This window comes from Coenobita brevimanus, chromosome 63, assembly GCF_032717465.1.
Source record: "Coenobita brevimanus isolate Jiangsu-jjx chromosome 63, ASM3271746v2, whole genome shotgun sequence".
Taxonomy (NCBI): domain Eukaryota; kingdom Metazoa; phylum Arthropoda; class Malacostraca; order Decapoda; family Coenobitidae; genus Coenobita; species Coenobita brevimanus.
Genome location: NC_137016.1, coordinates 23,520,574 through 23,546,826, shown reverse-complemented (window position 1 = coordinate 23,546,826; position 26,253 = coordinate 23,520,574). Strand labels below are relative to the sequence as shown.

The window sequence follows — 26,253 nt, the reverse complement described above, 5'->3', positions numbered from 1 at the left end:
TCATCTTGTGGCTCCCAGACAGGTTTACAGCGAACATTACCGTCATCTTACACTTCTGGAGCTTGTGACCAGGGGCTTGTTTCTGTCTTTTAGCAATGTAAGTTGATTTTGGCATGGCCTTGTAATATAAGGACGTTTCATCGATGTTGTAGATCTGGTTCTTCGCGTACTGTCCCTCTTCAATAATCGTTTTAAATATTGCAGGATAGTCTCTCGCGGCCAGCTCATCGGCAGAGGCACGTTCACCAGACAATTTCACGTAACAGAGTTCCTTACGCTTGAGAAAACAGTCCAGCCATCCAACCGATGCCCTGAACGGTTTTTCCACTTTTAACCTTAGAGATGCAGCCTTGTAAAAGAGCTGGGCTTGGTTCCGAATAAATCTTCCATTGAGTGGAACACCTTCCTTTTCTTTCCGCATTATGAAGGTGGCAAGATAGCGCTCCATTAATATCATAGCACGATTTCCTACCCGCGAATGGCCGTCTAGGTCAGAGGCACCGTACGTCTTCACTACAGCCTTTATGGCTTCACGGTTCTTCCACACAGTTCTCACTGTAGATTCAGCCAGTCCCAGGGTTCTCCCGATAGCCGTGTTTCCTTGACCCTCCTCCTTCATCTTAATTATCTTTAACTTGGTGGCATGCGTCAGAAGTTTCTTTACTCTTGGGGTTGGAGCCATGGTGCAGCAAAATACAGGCAGCACAAAAAACACCACACGTTGTACACGACAGGTTAGCTGTAGAGAGCGGATCCGCACAGTGCACGAGCCGGGACTGTTGTGGCACGCCCTCTCCCTTGTATCCCAAGCTGCGCAGTAGAATGCCCAGGAATTTCTGCACATCAACATGACGATACGTGAGGGGTAGACGCGCACTAGTAGAAAATGGCATTTTTGAGCCACTCCTTGCCTCTGCCTCGGTAAACTCGTGCATTAAAGGGTTTTTGGTTATGATTTTTAGTCACTCATGCACAAGGCGAATCGCGCACTGTGGTGACACGCACTGTACGAGCCCACTGTATATACATATATATATATATATATATATATATATATATATATATATATATATATATATGTGTGTGTATGTATCTATGTATCTTAATTTCCAATCAATAAATATTATAAAGTGCTAATAGCCAGGAGTAGACTGTAGCACCAGTCGAGCAGGGCAGTACTCCTGAGGTGGATGGAAAGCTGATGACAGGGAGTGCTGGAGCTTCCGTTTCATCAGCCCTCAGGACTAGTTCCTGACCATCCCCCTTTGCTGAACTTTTTCAGTGACTCAGTTACACAGAGAGTAGGCCAGCATGCTCTCCAGTACAAATTTCTCTAACTATCTACACCAAACTACATGCACAGTACACACTACACTTCCTATTCAAAATTTAACTCAAAATGGCGTCTCTTTACCAAGCCTCGGAGTCCCCGGGGGGGGGGACCATAAATGCCCCCACCATCCGCCCCTCTCCCGGTGATGACTCGAGGTGCTTGGAACCACTGTCTGACTCTCTTCTTCTTCATTTCTGCAACATTCACGGCCTTTCCTCTAACTTTCGCTCTGTTGAGCACCACCTCTCCTCTTCTAAACCTCACCTTCTTTTTCTAACTGAGACTCAGCTGTCTGAGGCAACTGACAGCAAACCCTTTTCTGTATCCTCCTACTTTCTCTATACTCATTTCAAAGCCAAAGGTGGCTGTTGTGTATATATACGCAACGACTTATCTTGCTCTCGTGTTCCTGAACTCGATTCTTCTGAATTCTCTACACTCTGGCTTCGGCTTTCCTGTCATTCTCTGACTAAATATATCTGTGCTGTTTACTTATCCCCTAATTCTACTATCAAAAATTCTTCGACTATCTTACTTCTACGATGGAACACATTCTATCCATTTCTCCTTTCTCTGAAATCTCCATTGTAGGAGATTTCAATGTTCACCACCACCTTTGGCTCTCCTCTCTTTTCATGGATCCACCTGGTGAACAAGCCTACATCTTTTCTATCCTTAATGACCTAGAGCAGCTTGTACAGCACCCTACCCGTATCCCTGATTGCCTTGGAGAGAGCTCCAACATACTTGACCTCATCCTCACAACTAATCCTTCTGCTTACTCTGTTAATCTTTTCTCTCCGTTGGGCTCCTCCAATCACAACCTTATTACCTTAACCTGTCCTATCACTCCGGTACGGCCTGTGGACCCTCCAGGGAAACGTCGTCTATGGCATTTTGGAGCCGCGGACTGGGAGGCCCTCAGGCAGTACTTCTTTGATTTTCCCTGGAATGATTATTGCTTCCATGGCCGGGAGCCATCTGAGTGTGCCTTGCGCATTACGGAGGTTATTCTCTCGGGCATGGAAGCATACATTCCTTTCTCATATCCTTTGACTAACGCAAGAAAGCCTTGGTTTAATCACGCTTGTTCTAATGCTGTCTGCAACAAGGAGAGGGCCTACAAAAGGTACTGGAGCCAACCCACCCCTGAATCACATCATCTTTACATTTCTGCCCAGAATCGTGCTAAGTCTGTTCTTTGCTCTACTAAAAATAATTTCATCCATACTAAATGCTCTCAACTCTCCAACTCGAATTCTTCCCGCTCCTTCTGGCACCTTGCCAAAAATCTTTCTAACAACTTTACCTCATCATCCTTCCCTCCTCTTTTCTACTCTGATGGTTCTGTAGCTATTTCTTCTACTGATAAAGCAGATCTCTTCGCACAGACTTTCTCCTCCTATTCCACCTTAGACGATTCCGGTGCTGTTCCTCCATCTCTTCCCCCCTCTGACTTCCTCATGGCTGACATTAAAATTTCTTCAGTTGATGTATTTTCTCCCATCACTGGCCTCAGTACTAACAAGGCATATGGGCCTGATGGGGTCCCTCCTGTTGTTCTCAAGAACTGTGCTTCTGTGCTTACACCCTGCCTAGGCAAACTCTTTCGCCTTTGTCTGTCAACTTGTACCTTTTCTTCTTGCTGGAAGGTTGCTCTCATTCAGCCAGTCCCAAAGAAGGGTGACCACTCCCAACCCTTCAACTATCGTCCAATTGCTTTAACGTCCAGTATTTCAAAAGTTTTCGAGTCAATTCTTAATAGAAAAATTTTAAGGCATCTTTCCTATCACAACCTTCTTTCCGATCGTCAGTACGGATTCCGTCAGGGACGCTCCACTGGCGATCTTCTCACCTACCTTTCAGACTCCTGGTCATCCTCCTTTTGGGACTTTGGCGAAAGCTTTGCCATTGCACTTGACATCTCAAAGGCTTTCGATCGAGTCTGGCATAAATCTTTAATTTTCAAACTGCCCTCCTACGGTTTCTATCCTTCTATCTGTGCCTTCATCGCCAGCTTCCTTTCTGGTCGTTCTATAGCCGCTGTTGTAGACGGCCATCGTTCTTCTCCTAGATCTATCAACAGTGGTGTTCCTCAAGGCTCTGTCCTATCACCAACTCTCTTCCTTTTATTCATCAATGATCTTCTAAGCTGTACATCTAACCCTATCCACTCATACCCTGATGACTCCACCCTTCACCTTTCCATTCGGTTCCCGCAACGCCCATCTCAACAGTTACTTCAACAAACAAGGGATGAGGCTATGGCACACCTAATGTCTGACTTGGCTCGTATCTCTGACTGGGGTAAAAATAATATGGTTGTTTTTAATGCATCTAAGACTCAGTTCCTACACCTATCAACCCGACAAAATCTTCCACAGGTATACCCACTAATGTTTAATAATATTCAGCTTAATCGTGCATCATCCTTGAACATGCTTGGGGTTTCATTTACTCGGGACTTATCTTGGAAAGATCATATTACATCTCTTGTAAAATCTGCTTCCAAGAGATTGGGTGTGCTAAGCCGACTCTGCTCTTTCTTTACCCCTGCACAATTGTTGACTCTATACAGGGGTTTTATCCGCCCCTGTGTGGAGTACAACTCTCATGTGTGGGGAGGCTCCCCACATACAGCTCTTCTCAATAGGGTGGAGTCAAAGGCTTTTCGTCTCATTAACTCTCCTCCTCTTACTGACTCCCTTCAACCTCTGTCTCTTCGCCGCACTGTTGCATCTTTATCTCTTTTCTATCGCTACTTTAATGGTCACTGCTCCTCTGAACTGTCTGCTTGCATTCCTCCACCTCTACGACGGGCGCGTAGCACCCGTCTGGCAGCAAACTCTCATCCCTTTTCTGTCCAACTCTCTAATGCAAGAGTTAACCGTTACTCCCAGTCTTTCATTTATGCAACAGGTCAGCTCTGGAACTGTCTCCCTCTGTCTGTATTTCCTGCTGCCTAAGATCTCCAGTCTTTCAAACGCAGTGTGTCCAGGCATCTCAAAATGATCGGATCTTGAATTTGGCTCTGTGTTGTATTTTGTTTTTCTCTTGGAGGGAACTGTTACTGCGGGCTCATGGCCTTTGGTTCCTTCTTCCTCGCATAAAAAAAAAAAACATAACTACTTTCATATATACCAAAAAAAGGCATAAACTCACACTGCTCTAATGTTGCAAAATCACAGTCGGAACTAATCTATTTCATGTGATTTCTACCACCACATATATCTCATACTATTCTGAGAGAATTCACATGAATTCTTCATCCAGTTGTACACGAGATCTTCTCAAGTGTTTCCCGAGATCTTCTAAAGTGTTTCCACGTGGAAAAGATGTAGAAATCTGGTGAATACGGTGTACATAAGATTTCACCAATTATCCATGACTGTATAATGTGGAATTCACGAGCTGGGTCCACTAGGGTAATTTGACAATAAGATTCTTTGGCAAAAATTCTGTAAATATTTTGAGTTGTCTGGTATTTTTTTGGATATGTAAAGATATATTCAGAATCACTGCAGTAAAACAGAAGACAAGGAAGAATTATGCAAATAAACAATGTTATTAAAAGAAATCAAAGTCTTCCTAGTAGCGTGCTTGACGGTTTTTTAATTCCTAATTATGTACAAAGTAGGAATAAATAAAATAGTAAAATAAAGGAACAGACATTGTTATAAAGGCTCCCCTGTTAAGAGGACCTTGGCTTGTTAGAGGTTGAGCCTGCAGGGTAGGTGTATGGGGCGTCCAGATCGAGACAAGGTGAGAGGAGGCACGAGTTCAGTAGATGAGGAGGGCTGAGCAGGGTTATCGTTGTCGTCGAAGTATGAGGGTATTAAGCAGTCAATCGAGACACAGTCACTGCGCCCGGCCATGCTGAGTCGGTATGCCTTGGTGTTGCATTCTAAGACCGCATACGGCCCCTGGTAAGGGCTGGTGAGGGGTGATTTGTGGGCATTGTTCCTTACAAAGACATACTTACAGGAGTGGTGCAACTTGGGAAGGTGTTGAGGAGGCAAATCCTTGTATGTCTGAGTGTAAGGCATGTGTCTGCCAATGATGTGACGTAGTCTGGCGAGGTAGGCATCATCTAAGGGAGTGTGGGTGGCGGAAAAAAATTCGCCAGAGACAGCAAGGGTCTCTCCAAACACCATTTCAGCAGAGGAAACGTTAAGTCCCTCTTTTGATGTTCGCATGCCAAGTAGTACCCAGGGAGCTGAGCCCTCCACTCAGATCCAACACATTGTGCCATCAGCGCAGCCTTCAGGGTGCGATGGGTTCATTCAACCATACCATTGGCAGCCAGGTTGAGAGCAGTAATGTGATGGATGTTTGTTCCCATTAGCTCAGTCCATAGCTGGGATATGAAGGCAGGGCCCCGGTCAAAGGTATCATCTGGAACACCAAAGTGGCTGATCCAAATGTGCAGGAGAGCCTCTGCACAATCTTGGGCCTTGGCTTGCCTCATAGGGATAGTTTCAGGCCAGCATGTGGAGTGCTGAGTAGTGGTGAAGAGGTACTGGGTGCCATCTGATTACATGCAGGTGTCCAAAACGGCACTTAGGTTGGGGAAACTCTCCTGTCCTTGACTCCGTGTGCCATCCTGTCTTGCTGGTCTGGCAGGCAAAGCAGCATTGAACCCACTGGCTGTCGTCCTTATTCATGCCATGCCAGACATATCTTTGCTTCATTAGCTTTGCAGTCAAGCATCTTGATGGGTGCGACAAACTGTGGATGAGGTCAAAAAATTTTCAGTGAAAGGGCTTTGGGATGAGAGGACAAGGGCGGCCCATGCTGACATCACAGAGGATGGTACAGCCGCTGTCGCCAAAAGAGATGTCCTTCCTATGTAGATTGGTGATGGCAGTACGGTAGGCAGTAGTCTCGGGGTCTTCCTCTTGAGCTGTAATTATGTCATCATAGTTGATTCCAAGGTGGACGGCATTGATCTCCACCCTCGAGAGGGCATTGGCTACCGGGTTCATTTCCCCTGGCATATACTCAATGGTGCATCCGAACTCAGTGATGCTGGAGAGATGTCGTTGTTGGTTGGCAGAGCATGCATCACTAGGCTTGGAAAAAGCGTGTACTAGCGGGCAATGATCTGTATTAATGGTGAATGGTGTGCCCTCCAGAAGGTATTTCAAGAGGCGAACTGCTAGGTAGACAGCAAGCAGTTCACAGTCAAAGGTGCTGTACAGTAATCCCTATACCATCCGGACGCCCACTATCTGGATTCCCCACTTACCGGACATTGTGGGCCTGGACCTTCGGAACCCAAAAATGGCCAAAAAAAAGAAAAAAATACCCCTCAAGTCCAAATTTTTTCCCACCTATAATTTTAAATTGGTGCATGGCACTGAAGAGTTGTGTTTATCCCTTCACCCCTTCCTTCCTCACCTCTCACCAGTTACTGCCTAACCACCATTGTGAGTAGAAGTTCGTTGCAATGGATGCCGCATGTGCTCGTTTTTGTGAGTAAATAAACTGCAATACCTCACCACCAGACCACATGGGAATTTACAGTGTTAAGAAATTAGAATTTGGAGTGCAAAGGATTAAGTGTGGAGTGCAAAGTGGAAGTTGAAACTGGCATGGGGAAATTTTGAACAGAATGTGCAGTGTTAAACAATTATAATTCACAATGGAAAGAATTCAGTGTAGCACAACACTGGATTACTGTACGTACTTCAAGAGCATTTTCACCACTGCCAGAGCCTCAGAGGAGGAGGCCACAGATGTGCTGTAAGTACCCTGTGCACTGCTAAATATTTTCCATACTCACTTCTAATTCCTTATTCTCTGGTTCCTTTCCATTATTGGCATTAATAGGGTCTTAAATAGGTGCTATGCATGTCTGGTAGAGAGTTATTTAGGTGGCTTCCAAAGTTAGGCTGGGTTAGCGTCCATAAGTACCAGTCCAGGAGGCAGGGGCCCACTATCCGGACGGACCCACTTTCCGTACATGCCTTTGGTTGTATTACATCAGATAGTGGAGAGATTACTGTATTTGGTTTCCGCTTGCCATAGTCTTCTGCTGAAGAATCCCAGTGGATGGGGTGTACCATTAACTGTTTTCTCAAGAAGAGCCTCTACAGCGACTGGCTCATCCGTGGTGAGGGTGAGTGGAACGCTAGGGCATGGGAATGAAAGTGTTGTAGCTGATGCGAGAGCGGTCTTCGTATCCTCAAAGGCTTTCTTCTGCTTCGGTCTCCATTGCAGTTTCTTCTGTTTCCCAGCAAGAGCATTGTAGAGAGGTTCCATGGTATGAGCAATCCTTGGGAGGAAACGGTGGTAATAGTTTACCATGCCGATGAATTCTTGGAGGCCCTTGATGGTGGTGGGGGACGGGAAGTTTGCCACTGCTTCCATCTTGCTTGAGCAGGGGTAGACAGCAGCTGGTGATATTTTATGTCCAAGGAACTCCACAAACGTGGCACCAAACAGGCATTTGTCGAGACGCGCAACTAGACCATTATCCCTAAGTGTTCATAGCACTATCTGAAGGTGCTGAAGATGCTCTCTGGTGTTCTTGGAGAAAACTTGGATCTCATCCACATAGCAGGCACAGTAGGGGAGGTTACCTAGGATACCATCCATTAGGCATTGAAAAGTGGCACCTGAATTCCAGAGACCAACGGTGGAATAGTTGAAGGTATAGGTCCCGAATTGGTGTGATGATCATTGTCTTGGGTACATCTTCGGGGTGTACGGGGACTCGGAAATACCCTTTCAGGAGGTCAAGCTTTGAAAAAATCTTGGTCCCATATAGGTTGGAGGTGAGGTCTGCTATGTTAGGTAGAGGGTAGCAGTCAGGTTCAGTGACGAGGTTAAGGCGTCTGTAGTCACCGCAAGGTCGCCAGGTTCCATCAAGTTTTTTAACAAGATGGAGAGGTGATGTCCATGAGCTCGATGCTTTCTGGCAGAGACCCATACGTTCCATGTCAGCGAATGCTAGTTTAGCTGCCTCAAGTTTCTCAGGAGATATGCATCTGAATTTGGGTTGCACAGGAGGACCTATTGTCTTGATGTAATGAAAAATGCCATGTTTGGCAGGCTCATCAGGCTGCTGACGTAGCTCTGGTCAGAAAATATTAGGGAACTCTTGGTAGAGGATGTTTCAGGGGCCATCAGTTCTCACGGAGCAAACTCCGGTGTAGTGTTGGTGAGAACCAAGAGGTGCCGTCCAGAAGGTGACTACATCCAGCAGTCTACAGTTGGCGACATGAACAAGTAAGCCGTGATGACCCAGGAGGAGAGGCATCTTGACGTCAGCGATGATGAACTCCCAGGAAAAGCTGTCTCCGGCTGCTTTGATGATGAAGGTTCGAGTACCGTAGGTTGGAATGTTGGTTCCATTGGCAGCAACGAGTTTGATGTTGGTTGGTGGCTTCCTGTGGTGGTTCCTATCCTTCACTGTAGCAGGAAATAAGGAACAGAAGGCACCTGTGTCAATCAGGAACTTGTAGCCAGATAAGGTATCTCTTATGTAGAATCCTGATCACGGTGTACTGAATGCGTGAGTGTTCGGAAGTTTGGGGTATTGAGAGGCCACTGATGCAGTTAGCAGCAGCCCAGTTACACGTTTCTTGGCCACTGGCATCCAGGTATGGAACTGCGTGCAGTTGCTCCAAACTTGTTGTGATAGTAGCACAGTCCGAAAGGCAGGAATTGACCGCGAGTTCCAGGTTTGCGGTTACAGATCTGGTTGATGGGTAGCCTGACGTGTGTGAAGGTTTTAGTGGTGTTGGTGTTTGGGAATCTCCTCGGATGGGGCAAAGCAGATGGTGTCAGAGATACAGGAAGCCTTGGCAGCATTGATGAGCTCATCTACCTTCTTTATGAGGGCATCCATGGGGCTTTCGTCAGCATCATGTAGGGCAGCCCTCACAGAAGGGGGAAGACATCACAGCCATAGCTCACGAAGTGGGTCTACAAGGAGTGGTTGCTTGGTTGTAGGGTCTATTTCAGGCAGTCTAGCAAGAGCTTGCATCTCATTCCATGCCTCATGTGCTGTAATGTCCCCCAGGGGTAGTTGTGGCATACTGAGAAGAAGTTGGGCCCAGTTGCTGACAGTGTAAATTCTTGCAGGAGGTAATTCTTGAGATCCTCATATTTGACATCATTGTCCTTTTCATCCAGCCATGCCGAGATGTGGGGAAACAGGTCTCCTGGAATGGCATCCAGCATGTAGTCTGCCTTGGTGTGGTGGTCGGTGTCTTTCCACTGATGGAACTGAACCTTCGCCCGCAGGAACCAGAAGATAGGCTCCTGGAAAAGAAGGGCGACAGCTTTACCGCAACGGTGCCCGTGGGAACCAGGAGATGGGCTCCTTGGAATAGAAGAGCAACAGCCTTACCGCAATGGCATTCACTATTGGGGTCTGTTCCTGTCTACATTGTCAGCAGGCACAATGGTGTAGGCAGGTCACTCCTGGGTCACCAGTTATAATGAACAACAAAAAGTCCTCTAAGTTGTCTAGCATTTATTGGACATGTAAACATATAGTCAGAATTACTGCAGTAAAACAGAAGACATGGAAGAATTATGCAAATAAACAATGTTATTAAAATGAAATCAAATTCTACATAGTAGCATGCATGACATTTTATTTCCTAATTATGAACAAAGTAAGAATAAATAAGAATAAAATGGTAACATAAAGGAACAGACATTGTTACCATTCAAGGTCACTTGGTAATGCCGAATTTTCTGCCCCCAAACCAGTTGGTTAGCACGGGTGTAGTACTCTCAAAGTGCTTCTTCTTGTTGTTAGATGGTTTTTGTTCAGCTTAGGAGATCCTGCTGATATTAAAGTACTTAATGAGGGATATATCTAATCCACACAGTTTGAGGGAAATAATTCCAAGAGTGAGATACTTGTCTGGAGACAACGAGAATAGCAAATACAACATCGTAGAGAATGGGCAGCTCCAGTAGTAGCTGACACCCAGGGGTTATGTGAAATGTGAACAGAGTGGCCTCCAGATTGAAGCTGTCCTTCTCCTGCAGTCTTCCATCGTCCTTTCAGGGTACAGGGAGTGAAATGAGAAGCGTTTGTACAGGCAGGCAGCAGAGCCTGCCACTTATATCGGTCCCAGGGAGTGAAATGAGGAGCGTTTGTACGGGCAGGCGCAGGGCCGGCCACTTATATCGGTGCCAGGGAGTGAAATGAGGAGCGTTTGTATTGGCAGGCTGCAGAGCAGGCCACTTATATCGGTGCCAGGGAGTGAAATGAGGAGCGTTTGTATTGGCAGGCTGCAGAGCAGGCCACTTACACGGGTGTCGGGGAGTGAAAGCGTGCCTTCCCAGCACCAGTGAATTGCTGAGTGAGTCAGACAACGGTCCAGGATATTTGGTCGTGTCTGGGAAGGAGCCTCTGATGGGGATAATAATCATGTCCTGCCAAGGATAATCCAAGGCAGTGAGTTGTTTTCCTCTTTATATTGATATTGTATTGCCACCCGGGACGAAGGCCTGTCACCTTCCCCTTTGACATCTTCAGCCTGAATACATAATTTCAGTCTTGCTGTCTCCGAGCGATTTTATTCATATTAGGTTGCGCTTCCAGGCTGAATTAAACTGACTGGTGACAGCCTGAGTAAAGTGAATAATACGTCATCGTAGTAACGAGACTAATATTTTGAACTGCGGTAGCCTGATATGGATTCCAGTATGGCTTGCACGGACCTCTATTAGAGTATGATATTTTTACTTTTTTTTTGCTTGGCTATAGTATATACTGTATGGTGTATATGTAGATTTAGTGTGGGAGGACGTAATATTGTTTAAGAGAATGCGCTGGCTCAAATTCAGTATTAGTGGAGCAGAAATAGATCAACAATGGAAAATGCTCGGGAGCTGTGGTCCTGTTGTCTGGAATGCTACACTGCTTGACTGTGTATGTGTGTGTGTGTGTGTGTGTGTGTGTGTGTGAGAGAGAGAGAGAGAGAGAGAGAGAGAGAGAGAGAGAGACTCTTGTTCATAATTTTAATTTCTCTCGCTTTTCGTTTATTTATTTATTTTTTTTTTACCATCACATCTTACTTTTATCTCAGCTACTCTTAAACTGAATTCAGTTTCACGAGGTTACTTTAATTGGTCTTGGAATGAGCCGCAGTAATGCATCACGAGCCGCACTGATACCATGAAAGATTTTGTGGCGGATCTTGGGTAGCGGCTGGAACGGCTTAATGGGATAGTAGTAATGCCAGCAGCTTAGAATTTGTAGGAAGGACATAGCCTAGGGGAGTGAGGGAGGAAGTTCTAAGTTTCTAATAATTTTAACGCCTAGATGACGATAGACCACTCCTAAGCTGAATTAATGATCCCGTGGTTAGAAGAATAAGCTAGTGTTGATTTATGTTGTTATTTATAGGGTTAACATTCAGTACAACGACGCCATTCCTTTACTACTTTATTCCTTTATTTCTTTATTATTTTATTCCTTAAAATTTCTTTATTACATTTTACTATATTTCTTTATTACTTTAGTCCTTTATTTCTTTATTACTTTGTTACCATATTTATGACTTTATTCCTTTATATCTTTATTACTTCATTACATCGTTGCTTTATTCCGTTTTCCACCTGACGATTTTATTTAGCCTCGGACAACCCTCATCGTTGTCAGAGGGAAATAGATGGTAAATAAAATCCTTCCTTTTTCGAAAACTCCCTCCGAATTATATAATTTTGCCTGGAAAGCATAAGTATTAGGTACAAAATGTATACCAGTACTGAAGAAGTTGTGGGTCTTGTCTGTTTATCATTAACTTGTCTGGAGAAAGCCAGAATAAAATAAAAACAGGCGACACCGTACCAGAAACAGTTAAAGGTTTTGTCAGTCTTAAAAAAAAAAAAAAAAAAAAAATCTGGAGATTGCAAGAACAGGATCTAGACCTTATAGACGTTATGGTAGTGAATGGGTTACGGTTCTTTTCGCAGTAAAATCCATCTTGAAGGTGCAGAGGATAAGAATGAAGGACGAGGGAGCAGAAGAGTACTGGAGGAGGTTGGAGCCGCGAGGGATACCACTGGATCTGAAAACGAGAAGAGAACTTTCAAGGAGGCAGAAAATTATGCAGGTGGTCTGAGAAAAGGTTAGACGATCCTGCCAAGAGGAGAGTCTTGGGAGATAACTGGAAACATTTGTGTGAGAAAGAAAAATTTGCTGTCGAAGTCTGGATCAGGAGAAAATAGAATGAAAGTGGGTACGAAAAACTTGAGGAAATTAAACGATAGCTAAGAAATAAAATCAATACTTGAAGGCAACAGTAAAAATATTAAGTGAGACGACAAATGCAAGACCAGATGAATATATATATATATCTGGAAGAGCTGGAAAGGATGGGGACGCTGGAAGAGAGTTTTAGATTCAAAAGCTGAAGGGGAGAAACGTACTTAGAAAACAGGAAGAGCCCGGTAAAAAGAGAGAGAGAGAGAGAGAGAGAGAGAGAGAGAGAGAGAGAGAGGAAGTAAAGGTGCACTATAAGAGACCTGAATGACGCCGGTTGAGTCGTAATGATGGATGATAAAATATAAAGATACAAAGGAAAGGCTACTAAAGGCGTTTGTTACGATAGTTTGGAAGGTGTGGCAAGAGGAGTGTACTACATTGTAGTCTGCCCACCACAGTTTGGCTTCTTCCTTTGCAGAAAACTTCAAGTAACTGTTAGGGAAAATAAAACTACGGCTGTACATCCCTTCCATGGCACCTCCGTTGGAAGCACAGTACAATATAGTACTTCTTGTTACAGCCTCATGATGGAAAGGTGACAGTATTAGGCCAAAGAAACGTGGACAGAGTATAGAAGTAAGCAATAGATAGACTGGAAGACAGTACTGAGGGCACAGAGAGTGATAAAGTTATTTGGAGAGACATATAAACCAGAGATGAGGGCGTTGCTATTAATGATAAGTAAAAAAAATAAAGTCATCCCGGGAGAGTGATGACAGCACTGTTGTGAATGTTCCGGAAGATGGCGACATAGAGCATAGCCTGTTTGAAAGTATATAAATATAAAAGGGGGGGGGGGAATTCTGAAAGCATATACAGTACAAGATAAAAGTAAAAGGGAGACGAATAAAATAGATACCATAATGGGAAGATATAAAGGAAATAAATTGGGCTGCTTTACGAGGAAGTTAGTGTTAGATGAATTTTAACTGGAATATTACTCTGGCAGAGAGGGACTTGTCTGAGCTTGTTGAGAAAGGGAAGTTTGGAAGAGTGTGGTGGAAGAGGAACCTGGAGACGGATGGCTTGATGACGTCATTGGAAGATATTGTTACGAGAGGGAACCAGGGAGTTAAGTACAGTAGTGTGTAAGATGGGTTTGCAAAAACGTAACCTGGAAGAATATGCAGGAGGAGGGTACTGCAATGTGATCTCGAAGATGGGTTTGCAGAAATGTTACCTGAGAGAATGTGTAGAAAAAATATACTGGAATGTAATCTCAAAGAAAATCAGGAACAGAATGCTGGAGGGTACTGAGGGAACAACGCTGAAAGGGATGGATGTAAGGGAAGGGCCAACAAAGACATTTACACATATGAAAGTTATACATAGAAGGGACCTGATATGTCCTTACCTGATGGAACTGAGCCAGTCCCACAACTTATATACTAAGTTGTGGTTGCAGGAAATTATATGGACCTTAGTAATGAGGCAAGAATGAGTCTCCTTGGTTGTTAGTAAATTCAATCATTTAATAAAACAAAATCTAACAACCAACTCAGCCGAAAGGGATCAGGTTTTGTCCGGGACGATGTGGGAAAATATGCAAGAAGACTGTTTTGTTAAGGATAAGAGGATATTGTACGAAGTGAACCTAAAAGACGGTTCTGTGGGAGACGGTGGACTGGAAGAGGGAAAGCCTTGAAAACTATTGTGAAACTTGGTGTAAAAGACAACCAAGAAAAGACATGTGAATTACGGACCAGGAACTGTACTGTGGGGCGGGGTCATGCACGAGGTACTTGTAAGAGAGGCACCTGGAGGAAAAATGCTGAAGAAAAATCACCAGAAATTAGTGTTGTGATAGCGACACCTAGAAGGGTGCTGGGAAACGCTGCAAGAGGATGTTAAGAAATGTGGCCATAAAGCAAGCACTATATAAAAAATAAATTTATAAAAGGGTGCAGGAAACTGATGCCGTGTTTAAAAGTAAAAAGCATTTTAAGTAAAAGATTTGGAAGAAACGGTAATGTAAGTGACTGTTGTTTGAAGGGAAAGTGTTGCAAGAGAGAACCTGGAAGAGGGTACTGTGAGGTGGAGGGACCTGGAACAGTACCAAGGAAGAGGATCCTTTAAGAAAATGCTATGAAAGAGACTCCTGGAAGAGACTTGTGAGAGGAACACGTGGAGATGTGACAGAAAATAATGGACAGTACAGTAAAAAACATTATCTTCATAAAACTTGTATTTTGTGATGTATGTAAAAATGAAACGGAGAGGAACCTGGGAGGGAGGAAAATTCCACATCCACCAATGGCAGTAGTATTGTTTACTGGGAAAAGTAAATAGTTCCGACCGACGTAAACTCCCTGCAGATATGAATAGAGATGTTGCTGTACATGGGAATGTGTGTATAGCGAAATAAGGTGAGCGAGGGAGAGGATGAGGAAGGGGAAGGGAGAAATGCAGCAGGGCTAGATGTTGAGGTGAGAGAGAGAGAGAGAGAGAGAGAGAGAGAGAGAGAGAGAGAGAGAGAGAGAGAAGTGAGGTAGTGAGGGAGAGGGAAAGCTCTATCAGGTGTTTTTATGAGAGACAAACGTAAAAAAGTGTTCTTAGATCAAAAGACATTTATACTGGAATACTGGAGAGGATATTTTGAGAAAACGCCCAAGAAGGGAGTGCTGGAATGTGTCGTGAGAAGAAAGCTGGAAGAATTCTATGAACCTGAAAAGGACATAAAGGCGACTGGTGCAAGATAAGTTCCTGGAAGATTGCTAAAAGACTGAGTAATTGAAGGGGTTTTAGAGGAGAGGGTTGGAAGTGAAGAGCCTGGATGTGAGTGCCAGAAAAAAGGGGGACTTTGAGGGGTGTACAATTAGAAATTGTTTTGGGAAGGGAAAGAGGATATTGCACGAGTGAGTCAGAGGAGAGAATGGTGGAAGATGGAGGTGGGAGAAGCTGGAAGAGGAGAAAGTGTTGTAAGAGAGTCTGGGAAAGGAGTCTGGAGAAAGTTGCCTTAAAGAGGGTCATGGAAAGAAGATGCCGATAAGAAGTTGCTGGAATGATCCCCAAATAAGATGCCGGTAAAAAGTTGCCTGTAAGTTGTATGGAAGAAGATGCCGGAAAGAAGGTGCCGGTAAGAAGATGCCAGTAAGAAGATGCAAGTAAGAAGATGTCTGGAAGAAGATGCAGGTAAGATGCCGGCAAGAAGCTGCGTGTCAGAGTGTGATGTAATGCGAGTGGTGTTCCGTGCCTGGGTGACAGACAGCCTGGGACGACACCCTCTGTAATTGCCACCCAGAGCCAATTTGTACCCTTCTCTTTCCCCTGCACCATCACACTTTTTCCTTACATCTCGTACTCTCGTACTTGTCCTTTCTCCTCATCAGTAGCTTCTTTTCATTTCCTCCCATCCTTTTCATTGTCCTGACATATTCCCTTCCCATTTGGTTTACTCTGTAATTTTCATTTTTACATATGCTAAACTCTCTCTCTCTCTCTTTGTTTTACCATCTTTTAATGTTAACCTAGTAACCTTCCGACGGTTTTATCCAGCGTCGGAGTGAGTTGTCGTCCTCGAAGGGGTACGCAATACTCTACATTCCCATTCTCTTTTTTACAACACCCACCGCCAAGCTCCGGGAGACTGCAAGACCTACAAAGTTTTCAGCTCTTCCTCCTCCACTTCCTGTTTTCTCTCCTTCCCTTCATGGAGAAGGTTTGGGGAGGCCTTTGTTCAGGACACTAAATGGCTGATGATGATATATATATCGTCATCAGCAGCAGCATGACCTGCCCAACTCTATTTCTGTCCTTTTAGTACTTCTTTAATGTTTTTTACTAATTCAGTCTGCTCTCTCACCAAAGATGATGTGTTCTGTCCTTCAAGGATATTCTCAAAGAGCAATAGAAATGACAATGTTAGGAATATCGTCATATATATATATATATATATACATTATGCTCCCATAGTGCGCGAGAGATTGGGTGGTGCACGAGCTTGCGCTTTGGGAATTCGCATACTAGGAATACATAATTTTATGGGAATAATTACATATGGGCGGTACCCCCTCATACCTGGACATTTTTTGGCCCTTAGAGACATAATAAAAGTCATATGTTTCAGACATTGTACTAAAGCTATAGCTACAATAACAAAAATATGGGTAGTCACCTTAACGACAGTAGACAACAGGCCTGATGACCTTAAATAACAGGGGTCCCGAGGCGCGGCAACACTTACAGCGCCGCACTCCCCACCGCACCTCCCACCGCACCAACACTTCCCTCCGCAGACTCCTCTTGATCACTTTCCCCAGGAGCATCCAAGTTTCTCACTTCGGCCATAAACCCTTCAAAGTCCAATGCTGACACTTCTGACATTGCATCCTCTTCATCCTCAACAGGATCAGGAGCAGACGATGTCGATGGTTCCGCTATTTCACCAACTTGAGCCCGCTGTGTGTAGCTTGTTATGAGCGTCTGTCTTCTCCTGTTTATTTCTTCCCTGTGCCTGTCTGTGTAGAAATGGAAGAGTTTATCGATACCAACAAGAAGTTCCTCCGTTCTTAGGTTGCTCACTTCCTGTGCCTTCACCTCTTCCTTAAGCTTATCCACGGCAGCAAGGATCTTGCTGATGTTTGCCATACACAGCTCAGTCTTGCCTTCCATCACACTAGGCTGCTCAACATGACTCTGTCTGGCGTCGGGCTCTGCGTCAGCCTTGTCTATCCGTTGCAACACTTCCTCGGAAGGCTGTTCCTCAGTAGCAGTGTGCACTTCTTGTATGTCCGCCAATGTAACATCCTCGAAACCTGGTACAGCTTGTGCTGCTGTCAATGTTGTTGCCTCAGCATCGGCCAGTGGTTGAATGGCCATCTCCTGGGTGATGCACAGGTGAGGCACGAGCATTCGCCATGCATGGTTCATCGTTGCAGGTGTAATCTGGTGCCAGGCTTGAAGGAGAAATTCAACTGCGTCCTTCACAGTAAAGTTACGCCAAAATGCCTCAACAGTCATGCCATCTGTGGTAGGTCAGGATAGAGGTGCTGGTGGAGATGGAACGGGAGCAGATGCCTCATCAAGGTCTGTGTCGTGATCTTCTTGTAGGACATGAAGCTCCTCTTGTGTGTCGGTCTTCCTCCTTAGGTAGTCGTACACTTCCTTATAGTAGAAATGCTTCACTGTGGCGATTAGTTCTTGATCGAGTGGCTGCATTAGTGACGTTGTGCGGGGCGGCAGAATCACAACACGACAATCCTTGTGAGGATCTTCCAGGTATGGAGGATGACTTGGTGCATTATCAAGCACAAGGAGCATCTTAAATGGAATGCCCAGTTCCCGACACTTGGCTCTCGCATCAGGGACACACTGCCTCGTTAACCAGTCTGCCATAATGTTCCCGGTCATCCAACCATTTACGGAGTTATACCAATACACGCCACTTGCATCCATGTTCGTGAGGTTTTTGTAGCACCTTGGATGTGAAGCTGTGTGTACAGCTGGCCTCATCTTGTGGCTCCCAGACAGGTTTACAGCGAACATTACCGTCATCTTACACTTCTGGAGCTTGTGACCAGGGGCTTGTTTCTGTCTTTTAGCAATGTAAGTTGATTTTGGCATGGCCTTGTAATATAAGGACGTTTCATCGATGTTGTAGATCTGGTTCTTCGCGTACTGTCCCTCTTCAATAATCGTTTTAAATATTGCAGGATAGTCTCTCGCGGTCAGCTCATCGGCAGAGGCACGTTCACCAGACAATTTCACGTAACAGAGTTCCTTACGCTTGAGAAAACAGTCCAGCCATCCAACCGATGCCCTGAACGGTTTTTCCACTTTTAACCTTAGAGATGCAGCCTTGTAAAAGAGCTGGGCTTGGTTCCGAATAAATCTTCCATTGAGTGGAACACCTTCCTTTTCTTTCCGCATTATGAAGGCGGCAAGATAGCGCTCCATTAATATCATAGCACGATTTCCTACCCGCGAATGGCCGTCTAGGTCAGAGGCACCGTACGTCTTCACTACAGCCTTTATGGCTTCACGGTTCTTCCACACAGTTCTCACTGTAGATTCAGCCAGTCCCAGGGTTCTCCCGATAGCCGTGTTTCCTTGACCCTCCTCCTTCATCTTAATTATCTTTAACTTGGTGGCATGCGTCAGAAGTTTCTTTACTCTTGGGGTTGGAGCCATGGTGCAGCAAAATACAGGCAGCACAAAAAACACCACACGTTGTACACGACAGGTTAGCTGTAGAGAGCGGATCCGCACAGTGCACGAGCCGGGACTGTTGTGGCACGCCCTCTCCCTTGTATCCCAAGCAGCGCAGTAGAATGCCCAGGAATTTCTGCACATCAACATGACGATACGTGAGGGGTAGACGCGCACTAGTAGAAAATGGCATTTTTGAGCCACTCCTTGCCTCTGCCTCGGTAAACTCGTCCATTAAAGGGTTTTTGGTTATGATTTTTAGTCACTCATGCACAAGGCGAATCGCGCACTGTGGTGACACGCACTGTACGAGCCCACTGTATATACATATATATATATATATATATATGTGTGTGTGTATGTATCTATGTATCTTAATTTCCAATCAATAAATATTATAAAGTGCTAATAGCCAGGAGTAGACTGTAGCACCAGTCGAGCAGGGCAGTACTCCTGAGGTGGATGGAAAGCTGATGACAGGGAGTGCTGGAGCTTCCGTTTCATCAGCCCTCAGGACTAGTTCCTGACCATCCCCCTTTGCTGAACTTTTTCAGTGACTCAGTTACACAGAGAGTAGGCCAGCATGCTCTCCAGTACAAATTTCTCTAACTATCTACACCAAACTACATGCACAGTACACACTACACTTCCTATTCAAAATTTAACTCAAAATGGCGTCTCTTTACCAAGCCTCGGAGTCCCCGGGGGGGGGACCATAAATGCCTCCACCATCCGCCCCTCTCCCGGTGATGACTCGAGGTGCTTGGAACCACTGTCTGACTCTCTTCTTCTTCATTTCTGCAACATTCACGGCCTTTCCTCTAACTTTCGCTCTGTTGAGCACCACCTCTCCTCTTCTAAACCTCACCTTCTTTTTCTAACTGAGACTCAGCTGTCTGAGGCAACTGACAGCAAACCCTTTTCTGTATCCTCCTACTTTCTCTATACTCATTTCAAAGCCAAAGGTGGCTGTTGTGTATATATACGCAACGACTTATCTTGCTCTCGTGTTCCTGAACTCGATTCTTCTGAATTCTCTAAACTCTGGCTTCGGCTTTCCTGTCATTCTCTGACTAAATATATCTGTGCTGTTTACTTATCCCCTAATTCTACTATCAAAAATTCTTCGACTATCTTACTTCTACGATGGAACACATTCTATCCATTTCTCCTTTCTCTGAACTCTCCATTGTAGGAGATTTCAATGTTCACCATCACCTTTGGCTCTCCTCTCTTTTCATGGATCCACCTGGTGAACAAGCCTACATCTTTTCTATCCTTAATGACCTAGAGCAGCTTGTACAGCACCCTACCCGTATCCCTGATTGCCTTGGAGAGAGCTCCAACATACTTGACCTCTTCCTCACAACTAATCCTTCTGCTTACTCTGTTAATCTTTTCTCTCCGTTGGGCTCCTCCAATCGCAACCTTATTACCTTAACCTGTCCTATCACTCCGGTACGGCCTGTGGACCCTCCAGGGAAACGTCGTCTATGGCATTTTGGAGCCGCGGACTGGGAGGCCCTCAGGCAGTACTTCTTTGATTTTCCCTGGAATGATTATTGCTTCCATGGCCGGGAGCCATCTGAGTGTGCCTTGCGCATTACGGAGGTTATTCTCTCGGGCATGGAAGCATACATTCCTTTCTCATATCCTTTGACTAACGCAAGAAAGCCTTGGTTTAATCACGCTTGTTCTAATGCTGTCTGCAACAAGGAGAGGGCCTACAAAAGGTACCGGAGCCAACCCACCCCTGAATCACATCATCTTTACATTTCTGCCCAGAATCGTGCTAAGTCTGTTCTTTGCTCTACTAAAAATAATTTCATCCATACTAAATGCTCTCAACTCTCCAACTCGAATTCTTCCCGCTCCTTCTGGCACCTTGCCAAAAATCTTTCTAACAACTTTACCTCATCATCCTTCCCTCCTCTTTTCTACTCTGATGGTTCTGTAGCTATTTCTTCTACTGATAAAGCAGATCTCTTCGCACAGACTTTCTCCTCCTATTCCACCTTAGACGATTCCGGTGCTGTTCCTCCATCTCTTCCCCCCTCTGACTTCCTCATGGCTGACATTAAAATTTCTTCAGTTGATGTATTTTCTCCCATCACTGGCCTCAGTACTAACAAGGCATATGGGCCTGATGGGGTCCCTCCTGTTGTTCTCAAGAACTGTGCTTCTGTGCTTACACCCTGCCTAGGCAAACTCTTTCGCCTTTGTCTGTCAACTTGTACCTTTTCTTCTTGCTGGAAAGTTGCTCTCATTCAGCCAGTCCCAAAGAAGGGTGACCACTCCCAACCCTCCAACTATCGTCCAATTGCTTTAACGTCCAGTATTTCAAAAGTTTTCGAGTCAATTCTTAATAGAAAAATTTTAAGGCATCTTTCCTATCACAACCTTCTTTCCGATCGTCAGTACGGATTCCGTCAGGGACGCTCCACTGGCGATCTTCTCACCTACCTTTCAGACTCCTGGTCATCCTCCTTTTGGGACTTTGGCGAAAGCTTTGCCATTGCACTTGACATCTCAGGCTTTCGATCGAGTCTGGCATAAATCTTTAATTTTCAAACTGCCCTCCTACGGTTTCTATCCTTCTATCTGTGCCTTCATCGCCAGCTTCCTTTCTGGTCGTTCTATAGCCGCTGTTGTAGACGGCCATCGTTCTTCTCCTAGATCTATCAACAGTGGTGTTCCTCAAGGCTCTGTCCTATCACCAACTCTCTTCCTTTTATTCATCAATGATCTTCTAAGCTGTACATCTAACCCTATCCACTCATACCCTGATGACTCCACCCTTCACCTTTCCATTCGGTTCCCGCAACGCCCATCTCAACAGTTACTTCAACAAACAAGGGATGAGGCTATGGCACACCTAATGTCTGACTTGGCTCGTATCTCTGACTGGGGTAAAAATAATATGGTTGTTTTTAATGCATCTAAGACTCAGTTCCTACACCTATCAACCCGACAAAATCTTCCACAGGTATACCCACTAATGTTTAATAATATTCAGCTTAATCGTGCATCATCCTTGAACATGCTTGGGGTTTCATTTACTCGGGACTTATCTTGGAAAGATCATATTACATCTCTTGTAAAATCTGCTTCCAAGAGATTGGGTGTGCTAAGCCGACTCTGCTCTTTCTTTACCCCTGCACAATTGTTGACCCTATACAGGGGTTTTATCCGCCCCTGTGTGGAGTACAACTCTCATGTGTGGGGAGGCTCCCCACATACAGCTCTTCTCAATAGGGTGGAGTCAAAGGCTTTTCGTCTCATTAACTCTCCTCCTCTTACTGACTCCCTTCAACCTCTGTCTCTTCGCCGCACTGTTGCATCTTTATCTCTTTTCTATCGCTACTTTAATGGTCACTGCTCCTCTGAACTGTCTGCTTGCATTCCTCCGCCTCTACGACGGGCGCGTAGCACCCGTCTGGCAGCAAACTCTCATCCCTTTTCTGTCCAACTCTCTAATGCAAGAGTTAACCGTTACTCCCAGTCTTTCATTTATGCAACAGGTCAGCTCTGGAACTGTCTCCCTCTGTCTGTATTTCCTGCTGCCTAAGATCTCCAGTCTTTCAAACGCAGTGTGTCCAGGCATCTCAAAATGATCGGATCTTGAATTTGGCTCTGTGTTGTATTTTGTTTTTCTCTTGGAGGGAACTGTTACTGCGGGCTCATGGCCTTTGGTTCCTTCTTCCTCGCAGAAAAAAAAAAAAATAACTACTTTCATATATACCAAAAAAAGGCATAAACTCACACTGCTCTAATGTTGCAAAATCACAGTCGGAACTAATCTATTTCATGTGATTTCTACCACCACATATATCTCATACTATTCTGAGAGAATTCACATGAATTCTTCATCCAGTTGTACACGAGATCTTCTCAAGTGTTTCCCGAGATCTTCTAAAGTGTTTCCACGTGGAAAAGATGTAGAAATCTGGTGAATACGGTGTACATAAGATTTCACCAATTATCCATGACTGTATAATGTGGAATTCACGAGCTGGGTCCACTAAGGTAATTTGACAATAAGATTCTTTGGCAAAAATTCTGTAAATATTTTGAGTTATCTGATATTTTTTTGGATATGTAAACATATATTCAGAATCACTGCAGTAAAACAGAAGACAAGGAAGAATTATGCAAATAAACAATGTTATTAAACGAAATCAAAGTCTACCTAGTAGCGTGCTTGACGGTTTTTTAATTCCTAATTAGGTACAAAGTAGGAATAAATAAAATAGTAAAATAAAGGAACAGACATTGTTACAAAGGCTCCCCTGTTAAGAGGACCTTGGCTTGTTAGAGGTTGAGCCTGCAGGGTAGGTGTATGGGGCGTCCAGATCGAGACAAGGTGAGAGGAGGCACGAGTTCAGTAGATGAGGAGGGCTGAGCAGGGTTATCGTTGTCGTCGAAGTATGAGGGTATTAAGCAGTCAATCGAGACACAGTCACTGCGCCCGGCCATGCTGAGTCGGTATGCCTTGGTGTTGCATTCTAAGACCGCATACGGCCCCTGGTAAGGGCTGGTGAGGGGTGATTTGTGGGCATTGTTCCTTACAAAGACATACTTACAGGAGTGGTGCAACTTGGGAAGGTGTTGAGGAGGCAAATCCTTGTATGTCTGAGTGTAAGGCATGTGTCTGCCAATGATGTGACGTAGTCTGGCGAGGTAGGCATCATCTAAGGGAGTGTGGGTGGCGGAAAAAAATTCGCCAGAGACAGCAAGGGTCTCTCCAAACACCATTTCAGCAGAGGAAACGTTAAGTCCCTCTTTTGATGTTCGCATGCCAAGTAGTACCCAGGGAGCTGAGCCCTCCACTCAGATCCAACACATTGTGCCATCAGCGCAGCCTTCAGGGTGCGATGGGTTCATTCAACCATACCATTGGCAGCCAGGTTGAGAGCAGTAATGTGATGGATGTTTGTTCCCATTAGCTCAGTCCATAGCTGGGATATGAAGGCAGGGCCCCGGTCAAAGGTATCATCTGGAACACCAAAGTGGCTGATCCAAATGTGCAGGAGAGCCTCTGCACAATCTTGGGCCTTGGCTTGCCTCATAGGGATAGTTTCAGGCCAGCATGTGGAGTGCTGAGTAGTGGTGAAGAGGTACTGGGTGCCATCTGATTACATGCAGGTGTCCAAAACGGCACTTAGGTTGGGGAAACTCTCCTGTCCTTGACTCCGTGTGCCATCCTGTCTTGCTGGTCTGGCAGGCAAAGCAGCATTGAACCCACTGGCTGTCGTCCTTATTCATGCCATGCCAGACATATCTTTGCTTCATTAGCTTTGCAGTCAAGCATCTTGATGGGTGCGACAAACTGTGGATGAGGTCAAAAAATTTTCAGTGAAAGGGCTTTGGGATGAGAGGACAAGGGCGGCCCATGCTGACATCACAGAGGATGGTACAGCCGCTGTCGCCAAAAGAGATGTCCTTCCTTTGTAGATTGGTGATGGCAGTACGGTAGGCAGTAGTCTCGGGGTCTTCCTCTTGAGCTGTAATTATGTCATCATAGTTGATTCCAAGGTGGACGGCATTGATCTCCACCCTCGAGAGGGCACTGGCTACCGGGTTCATTTCCCCTGGCATATACTCAATGGTGCATCCGAACTCAGTGATGCTGGAGAGATGTCGTTGTTGGTTGGCAGAGCATGCATCACTAGGCTTGGAAAAAGCGTGTACTAGCGGGCAATGATCTGTATTAATGGTGAATGGTGTGCCCTCCAGAAGGTATTTCAAGAGGCGAACTGCTAGGTAGACAGCAAGCAGTTCACAGTCAAAGGTGCTGTACAGTAATCCCTATACCATCCGGACGCCCACTATCTGGATTCCCCACTTACCGGACATTGTGGGCCTGGACCTTCGGAACCCAAAAATGGCCAAAAAAAAGAAAAAAATACCCCTCAAGTCCAAATTTTTTCCCACCTATAATTTGAAATTGGTGCATGGCACTGAAGAGCTGTGTTTATCCCTTCACCCCTTCCTTCCTCACCTCTCACCAGTTACTGCCTAACCACCATTGTGAGTAGAAGTTCGTTGCAATGGATGCCGCATGTGCTCGTTTTTGTGAGTAAATAAACTGCAATACCTCACCACCAGACCACATGGGAATTTACAGTGTTAAGAAATTAGAATTTGGAGTGCAAAGGATTAAGTGTGGAGTGCAAAGTGGAAGTTGAAACTGGCATGGGGAAATTTTGAACAGAATGTGCAGTGTTAAACAATTATAATTCACAATGGAAAGAATTCAGTGTAGCACAACACTGGATTACTGTACGTGCTTCAAGAGCATTTTCACCACTGCCAGAGCCTCAGAGGAGGAGGCCACAGATGTGCTGTAAGTACCCTGTGCACTGCTAAATATTTTCCATACTCACTTCTAATTCCTTATTCTCTGGTTCCTTTCCATTATTGGCATTAATAGGGTCTTAAATAGGTGCTATGCATGTCTGGTAGAGAGTTATTTAGGTGGCTTCCAAAGTTAGGCTGGGTTAGCGTCCATAAGTACCAGTCCAGGAGGCAGGGGCCCACTATCCGGACGGACCCACTTTCCGTACATGCCTTTGGTTGTATTACATCAGATAGTGGAGAGATTACTGTATTTGGTTTCCGCTTGCCATAGTCTTCTGCTGAAGAATCCCAGTGGATGGGGTGTACCATTAACTGTTTTCTCAAGAAGAGCCTCTACAGCGACTGGCTCATCCGTGGTGAGGGTGAGTGGAACGCTAGGGCATGGGAATGAAAGTGTTGTAGCTGATGCGAGAGCGGTCTTCGTATCCTCAAAGGCTTTCTTCTGCTTCGGTCTCCATTGCAGTTTCTTCTGTTTCCCAGCAAGAGCATTGTAGAGAGGTTCCATGGTATGAGCAATCCTTGGGAGGAAACGGTGGTAATAGTTTACCTTGCCGATGAATTCTTGGAGGCCCTTGATGGTGGTGGGGGACGGGAAGTTTGCCACTGCTTCCATCTTGCTTGAGCAGGGGTAGACAGCAGCTGGTGATATTTTATGTCCAAGGAACTCCACAAACGTAGCACCAAACAAGCACTTGTCGAGACGCGCAACTAGACCATTATTCCTAAGTGTTCATAGCACTATCTGAAGGTGCTGAAGATGCTCTCTGGTGTTCTTGGAGAAAACTAGGATCTCATCCACATAGCAGGCACAGTAGGGGAGGTTACCTAGGATACCATCCATTAGGCATTGAAAAGTGGCACCTGAATTCCAGAGACCAACGGTGGAATAGTTGAAGGTAAAGGTCCCGAATTGGTGTGATGATCATTGTCTTGCGTACATCTTCGGGGTGTACGGGGACTCGGAAATACCCTTTCAGGAGGTCAAGCTTTGAAAAAATCTTGGTCCCATATAGGTTGGAGGTGAGGTCTGCTATGTTAGGTAGAGGGTAGCAGTCAGGTTCAGTGACGAGGTTAAGGCGTCTGTAGTCACCGCAAGGTCGCCAGGTTCCATCAAGTTTTTTAACAAGATGGAGAGGTGATGTCCATGAGCTCGATGCTTTCTGGCAGAGACCCA

At 45.2% G+C, this 26,253-nt stretch overlaps 2 pseudogenes; one reads left to right on the top strand and one right to left on the bottom strand.

The window, feature by feature from the left end:
• LOC145404396 (cholecystokinin receptor type A-like) overlaps positions 1-26,253 on the top strand; it is an 85,155-nt pseudogene that overhangs the window by 42,103 nt on the left and 16,799 nt on the right.
• On the bottom strand, positions 8,912-9,404 carry LOC145404314 (uncharacterized; annotated as a pseudogene).